Consider the following 8494-nt stretch of genomic DNA (forward strand, 5'->3'; position numbering starts at 1 on the left):
GAGGAGAGGAGAGGAGAGGAGAGGAGAGGAGACGGAAGGTGGGCCAGGTCCACCTTTTATAATGGAATGTGAGAAGGTAGCAAATGTGCACAGGAGGTGCTTTTAATGACTGCAGCTGAGGACCTGATGTATTCCATCAGGACCCTAAGGTCAGGCCCATATAGATGCCTGAACACTAGTAGTATCAGAAAGTTGTTAAGAATAATTTTTGTACTATGTCCATTTATCACACAAATAGAAGATTTTTCTATGACCTGTCTAGTCACATTGCCAGCTGTTGGTTTCATCTTTTGGACCATCCTCAAACTAATGAGGAAATGGTTGGTTATCACCACAGCATTCTTTACACTATGGCACTAGATTATTATTATTATTATTACTCAAACTAATGAGGAAATGGTTGGTTATCACCACAGCATTCTTTATACTATGGCACTAGAGGTCCATATTGCCAGGCAGGTTTTAATTATAATGCCCAGAGTTCAGAGCTTTGTGAGTTTGGTAGATACTTTTCTTCTATCACACAATAAATGGTGCATTTCACTGCTGTTTGTTATAATTTAATGACTATATGGGATTAACTGAGGAGAAGCAATTATTTTAACCTTAAATATATGTGTGTAATTTGACAAAGGTTATTAAACATAATTTAAATTTATGAGATAGATAAGCATTAAACTTCCATGCATCTTTTATTATGTGTCTTATAATAAAATTATGGTACATTATTTTTCCATATATAGCAATATAAATACTTTTCAAATAGAGTGTAAAGAGCAGAGAATTTGGTACAATAGACATTTTGCTTAGATATTTGAAAACACTGAAGCATGATTAATAAAAACTCGGAGAGAGAAATTGGGGTTCAAGCTGAATACCCGAAAAGGAAAGCTGTCAGTCTCTGGCTCTTACCTTGACCTGAGTCTGAAAATGGCGATTCTGCCTCCAGGAAATCTCAGAATGAGAGTATGAGTGAGCGCTGTCTCCTCCCATTTTATAATCCTCTCAAGTTCTGAAATTAAAGGCTTGCATCATTACTGCCTGCTTTCTATGGCAAGCTAGTGTGATTATTGTTGCCTGGTCTGTAAGACTGGCCAATGTGGCTGTTTGACTTTCCTGGTCCCCAGGCAAGCTTTATTTATTAAAATACAAACACAATGCCACTACATTTCTGTTTTTGCCTAAAATTAAAAATAAATCTGTAACTAATATAAGAAAAACTGTATACAATACATATAGAAAATAAATATATCGACAATGTCTAGTTCATTTGCATATGACAAATTTAGAGAAAATACTCCACATCTATCCTATCTTAGTGAGACCAACATTTTGTACCTAATTTATCAGTTTTAGAACTTTTTTCATTTGGGCAGATTAAATTTTAATTTACATTATTTTATGTTCCTGTAGGGAAGTTATTTGTTAACTAAGAATCCATTAATAACCAATTCTGCATTGATTTACTATGTATCCCTTAGCAAGGCAATTAATTTCTTTCTGACTCTATGTCTTAATTTATGTTGTATAATGTCACTATTATGTAGAAATAAAGGGATAAATTTTCATTTTCCAATGATGAAGAAACTAAGTTTGCAAAGAGGGCAAAATGAGATGGATATCTGGCTGTCTGGTTTTAAACCGTAGATTTTCAATTCCAGTAAAGCCATGTGTTCCTTCATAGTAACTAAGTTTCCACAGTGGAGAAATGAGTGCTAGAAAATATGTGGGCACTACATCTAATTCTTTTTCTTACTATGAAACTTGAAAGTCATGAACAGAGGAATAATATCTACGATGATAACAAGAAAGAAATAAGTTATTATTAATGCATTTTTTGTCATAGAAAACTTGAATAGGGAATTTTGATAATTTTAATTCCATAAGTTTTCCCATTAGAAAATACTGGAAATATATTTTTGGCAGATGGATCTCCATGAACAGTCATTTAAACATTGAAACAATGACATTAGGAAGTGATTTCCATACAGTGACTATGATTTCTTCTGCCTCCTCAGTTGTTGGTCATAATCATCATTGATGTGGGATTTCCCTCTGTATACTGTGAATACCATCTGTTAATAAAGGAACTGCTTTGGGCCTATAGCAGAACTATAGAGGAACAGAGCTAGGTGGGAAAAACTAAACTGAATGCTGGGTGGAAGGAGGCGGGGTTAGGGAGAAGCCATGGAGCCTCAGCCTGAGACAGATAGGCTGAAACTTTTCTGGTAGGCCACGACCTTGTGATGATGCAAGATTAGTGGAGATGGGTTAAATTAAGATATAAGAGTTAGCATATAAAAGAAGCTAGAGCTAATAGTCTAAATGGTGATTTAAATAATATAATTTCTATGTGTTTTTTTTTTTTTCGGGTCTGAGGTGCCGAGCAGCCAGGAAACAAACAAGTGTTCTCCTTTCATCACATCATGTGCTTTCAATATAAACCAACACTTGATTTTGACTTTATTGCCTTTTACTCTGTACAGATTATTATCTTCTTATTATACAAGTTATTATTTTGCTTTTAATAGAGCATGTATTTTTAGAACAATAGGTATGAGATAAGTCATCATGTTCATGATAAGAATTTATATATTCAGTAAAATTTGCTCAGTACACGAAAAGGGAGATAACATGAGAGAAAATGGAAACTATCAGTGGTCATCAGCTTGAGATAAAACCCAATACAGATAGCAATAAAAATTATCTTATTAAACAACATTGTATTTAAGAAAACAATTTACAAAAGCCTGATATGGAAAAGACTTGATGTGTATCTTAGTATTAGGGAATTTGGTTTTCAAACAAAAGTGATCAAAAAGAAAAGTAGATATGGAAACAAGTTTCTAGGATTAAAAAGTAGGAGGCACTGTGGATTTGAGTGTTTATTTCAGATGAGTGAGGGCTCTATTACTGAGTATATGCCACTTAAGAACACACTGTTGTTGCCTAGGTGGCGGCCTCCAGAAGCACAGGGATCATAGGGAATCCACAGAGTAGGACATTTTTATTAGAGGTAGGTAAGAAAAAAGGACACACACACTCTCTTAATGGTTTCCTTCAGCTCTTTACTTTTTTCCTTCTTTTGCATTCTTTAGTCTTTATTTTTCCTGATGCATTCTTTTTCTCAATCTTGATGTTTCCCTTCTAACTCTCTTATTCTTTATGATTTCCTTCTAATTCATTTAACATTATCTTTTCCCTTAGAGCTTACATACCACAGCAAAATATTTCAAACAATATAAAAACGACAATGGGGTTACATTTTATTTTCAAATGAATGATTTCAATGAAGGCAAGTTTAAAAAAAAACAGCATGTTTTCTGTATCCCTTAACACGATTAAACATTTTACATGCTACAAGTGAAAAATAATCTATCAAAGAACCCACATAAATTCACACTCAAGTAATTTGTTATATATTAACAGTGTTAGCAAGCAAGACATTTTTTTTCTGGTATATTGAGTTTTGTGGTTAAAAAGAAAGGACCAAGCACTTTATTTCTTATCTGCAAAGGTAATATATGAAAAAGAACCAGTCATTTCTACTTTAAATCTTTAGGGTACATACCTACTCATCAATAGTTTCTTATATTAGGAGACTGAGAGCAGAAATGTACACTACAGCTTAAGCAGAAATTAGTTTCATAATACTTCACAGGTAAAAATGCCCAATAGAATCAGATGTTTCCATGATATTAACACACCACATTGCAAGCAGTGGGGATCACCCCATGCCTAACCATACCATGCCAGATACAAGAGAAAGTTGGCTGCTCTGAACTTGTAAAGGTACAGTAGAGGCCAAAGACATTTTAGAGTCTCTGGTCTTGGGGCCTTGTCTGTTTGAGAATCACCAATCAGAAATATGCCTCCTGGTGGCCTGACACCTCCAAATTCACTTCCCAACTGCTGCTCCTCTGACATGGCCACCAGCCACACACTATGTCACATGAATAATAGGCAGAAGATAAAATAGAAATAAATTTGTTATTTACTTCCCACCCAGTAGGAAAGAATATTCTGACTCAGGTGGTGGTGCATTCCTTTAATCCTCATGAGACAGGGAAGAGAAGATCTCTAAGTTTGAGGTCAATGAATTCCAGGATAGGACAGTCAGGGCTATACAGAGAAATCCTCTCTTGAAAACCATAATACTTATGGATTAAATAATCTCTTTGCCCTCTTTGGGGAAAGTTATATTTGAAGTACTTCATGATAACAAAGACCACAACTGATCAAAGCACAGAGAATAAGTGCTTGTTGATAGTTTTTTTTAAATTGGGGTTTTGATATCACAGCCCCTTTTTTCCCCCAAAAAAGCCCAGGGATAATCTTAAAAGAGAAGATAGATAAATTACCAAGAAGCAGTAGATGACTACAAGGAAAGAGTATTTTCTGGACACAGCAAGAGAGTTGCTCATAGATACTAACAATTTTTATATTAGCAGGGACTAGATCTGCAAAAACTCAATCAAATTTTAGCCTCAGCATGGAGGGGTACTGTCTATAAGCTTGTGAAAGAACTATTAGCAACAGGTAGCTGCTGAAAGAGAAATCTTCAGTTTCCTTTTTCTTTTCTTTACCTTTTTATTGATTATTTGTGGATTTCATATCCTGCTTCTTGATATCATTCATCTCTCCATCCCTTGATATCTGCCCGCTGCCCTTGAAATGTACTTCCAAAATAAAGTAAAATAAAATTTAAAAGAAATCAAGAAAATCTTGTTGTGGAAGCTCTAGTGTGATACAGTGAGTCACACAGTTTACCTTTTAGCGCATAAATCTTTACTTCTAAGTGGCCATTGCCATTAGCTATTCGTCTGGTTCAAGTCCTCTGGCTTCTGTATACTAATTATACTGGGTTTTTTCTGGGACTACCTTGGATAGCCTGCTGTTGCCCTGTGTCATGGAGATCCTATAGCTTTGTATCTACAATAATGGCCTCATTATGTGCTCCATCACTTTTCTTAAGACTGCAGTTACTGATAAACTGACCATGCTTCCATAGAGGACCACACATGCAAGATCTCTAAGCAGGAAAAATATACTTAATGGATTTAAACGACATACACACATACACAAAACAAAAGAGGACAGAGAATATGTGAACAGGAAAAGAGGGGATAGATCTCCAGAGAGCTGGTGGAGTGAATACAATAAAAACACACCACACAGAATTCTAAAAAGAAGTAATAAAAATGAGCTCAGAGAAATTATATTCGTGAATTTCAAATATTTTAATATATGTGTTAATATGATGTCATTTTGAAAAACAATTTTGTAAAGGACATATTCAAGGAACATTTACTGTTCTTCTCAAGTTTGATTTGAATGGTTTAATAAATCATTTTTGAACATTTTAGAGTAGTATGCTAATTTTCTATTTGATCATAATTCCATCAATTTAAGGGATTGAGAAAGCAATCCATATGCAAATAATAGTTTTTAAAAGCACTGTACATAACCTTGAGTTCCTTGAGCACAAAGAACTAAATTCAAATACACTCTAAGTTTGATTAACTCCAACATAATTCCATTATTTTTTTGATATATATTATTACTCAAAAATAAATCTGTAAGGGAGATGTCCTTAAATTTGTCCTGAAATATGACATTCTTTCTCATGAATACAAAGGTACTTTATAGAAAATATATTAAATAGTTACATAATACTTAATAGATACAAGCAAATATATTTTCATAAATATTATTTTCAGTATAGGATATTAAAAATTCCATACTAATTAACAATGGCAAATCTGTTTAAAAATGTAAGACATTTTCTATACAACACATGGATACACTTTTTGTAAAGTAGGTCTGTCAATTGTTTTAGACACAGTCTCTATCCATATTTTTCAAACATATAGAAAAAATATATATGCATATACATACTATTCAAAGTATATTTCCTCTGTTAAAAAGGATTGCCAATGGTCAGTAAAAGATTTAAGATATTTAAAAGAAAACATGAATTATATAATTTTCTTCATTTTGATATTCAAAATGAAATCAAAATTTCCTTTAAAATTAAATAATAATCTATATATTCATTTGTATTTCAGAAAATTTCGTCTATGTATGCAATGAAATAGGATCACATACTCCCTCATTTCTTCTCCAAGTTACTCCTCATAGCAAAATTTTGTACAAGGCTATACAGAGTTTTCATATTTGTTGCATTTTTTCTTTTATGCTATGACTGACCAAACAATTAAACAAAAATGAGGAATAAATATATCAGTATAATAGCAAATTATTGCCTAAAGTATATTCAAGAAATGTTCTTCTAATCTCACATTTAATCTTCATGAATATTCTTTTTATTTTAAAATAGCAAAATAAGTTGAGCAACAGAGCCAATCTGTTTTGGGATCATATGATAATCTTTTCTGGGCAGAAGTGAAGCAATGTTGTGAGGTAAAAGAATGCATTTTTGGATAATCGTTTTCTTAAATGGTTATGATAATTTGTAGAATAGTAGCCCTCTAAGTGAAATGAAATCTCTATTCTGGTTGCTATATTATCCAAGCCAAAAGCAAATTTGTTTCTTTAATATACAACAGAAATGGGCATATAAGATAGGCTCTAAGAAATAAAAAAAGTTCAGATACTATGTAAAGTTTGAAGTCACTTGAAGTTTAAGAGTTTGCAAAATTCAAGAATGAAGAATAGTCGAACTTTAAGTGTGGAAGTGTGTTTAATGTATTGTCTACCTTGCTATTGGCTGAATTCCAGAAGCAGAGTAACTGGAATGAATTGTCATTGATTTATGAAATAAGAACAAAATTGCTTTCAGTGGTTATGTTGTACCTTAGTGAAGAAAATATATACTTCTTTCCTAGAAAGTTATGATCTTTTTCACACCAGAGAAGACAAACATATTTGATTGTCTGAATTTCAGGTCCTATTGTGATTTCTGGTGCATATTGTTTCCTATTTGTCATCACTGAGTGCAGAAGCTCTCTCAGAATTATGGATATGATCACGGGGCATAGGGAAGAATATGAATAGTTGCAGAATTTCATTGCTATATGTAGGTTTCTTTTCATTTAAGAGAAATATGGAGTCTACAAAAATGTGTCTTAGAATTTTCATTCACAGTATCAGTGATGTTGAATTCATTTTTGTTTTTCTACTACAACTTCTTTGAAACAAAATGTTAGTATTATTTGGAAAAAAATTTCCTTTATCATTAATATGTTTCCTCATATTAAAAACACTATTAGGTGATATCCAAGTTGCATTATACCACACAGAGTATAACTGTGATAATGACATACATAAACAACAGATATGAAACAATATGTGTAAATCTTTATTTTTACCTGTCAGTCACAAAGAAACTGGTCAATGTTTGGTGAAACATACATGTAATACTATTACTTAGGAGTCAAAAAGCCAAAGATGAAAATTCAAGACCATCCTTTGCTACATACTAATTTAGAGGCCAGCCTTAGCTATATGAGAAAGAAAGATGACAAACAGGCAAACATACACACACACATACACACACACACACACACACACACAAACACCTAGAGACCTGAATACATGGCTCAGTGTGTAGCTTGCTTGTTGTTCAACCATGAGGACATTAGTTAGAATCCGCAGTTGACATTTAAAATATCAGGCATGGTAGCATGTGTTTGCCAAACCAGTATGGGTGTCCATTAACAAGAGAATTAGAGGCTCACTGGCCAGCCAGTCTGGCCAATGGATGATGTTCAGGTTAGTGAGAGGCAGTGTTTCAAGGTATAATGTGAAGTATTTATCTATTTATTTATTTATTTGGTTTTTTTGAGACAGGATTTCTCTGTGGCTTTGGAGTCTGTCCTGGAACTAGCTCTTGTAGATCCACCTGCCTCTGCTTCCCGAGTGCTGGGATTAAAGTTGTGTGCCACCACCACCTGGCTAAAAGTGAAGTATTTAAAGAGCATGTGCAAATATTGGCCTTGGTTTTCCTCTCATTCATGTACGAAAACAGAAAAACAGAGACAAGGAACACATGTACACACACACACACACAAAGACATACACACAGACACACACACAAAAGAGAGAGTGAGAGTGAGTGAGAAAGATACAGAGACAGAGACAGGATGGGATGGTGAGACATTGCAAAGACAGACAGAGAAATTGAGAGATCCAATGAATACTGAGAGAAGAAAAACAAAAACAGCATAAAATAGAATTGATTTGATTTTCATTGGATAAAAACAAATCAAGGCTATACACATACCAATTCAGGAAAAATAAATCACTGTAATTTCCAGAAATAATACCTACTCAAACTTGATGGTTCAATGTTTCTTTTGTAAGCTTTATCCTCAAGTTTCTAAAATGTTATTGTGATCATATGCCACCAGGGATCCTTGCTAATATGTAAGATCAGCTTCAGGGATCCAAAACTGACTGAGATTCTGAATTTTGCATTGCTGCTAAATGATGCTTACACTTTTGGTGCTTCTAGATTCATGTATGAAATAGG

The sequence above is a fragment of the Microtus ochrogaster genome, chromosome 17 (assembly GCF_000317375.1).
Source record: "Microtus ochrogaster isolate Prairie Vole_2 chromosome 17, MicOch1.0, whole genome shotgun sequence".
NCBI classification, from domain to species: Eukaryota; Metazoa; Chordata; class Mammalia; order Rodentia; family Cricetidae; genus Microtus; species Microtus ochrogaster.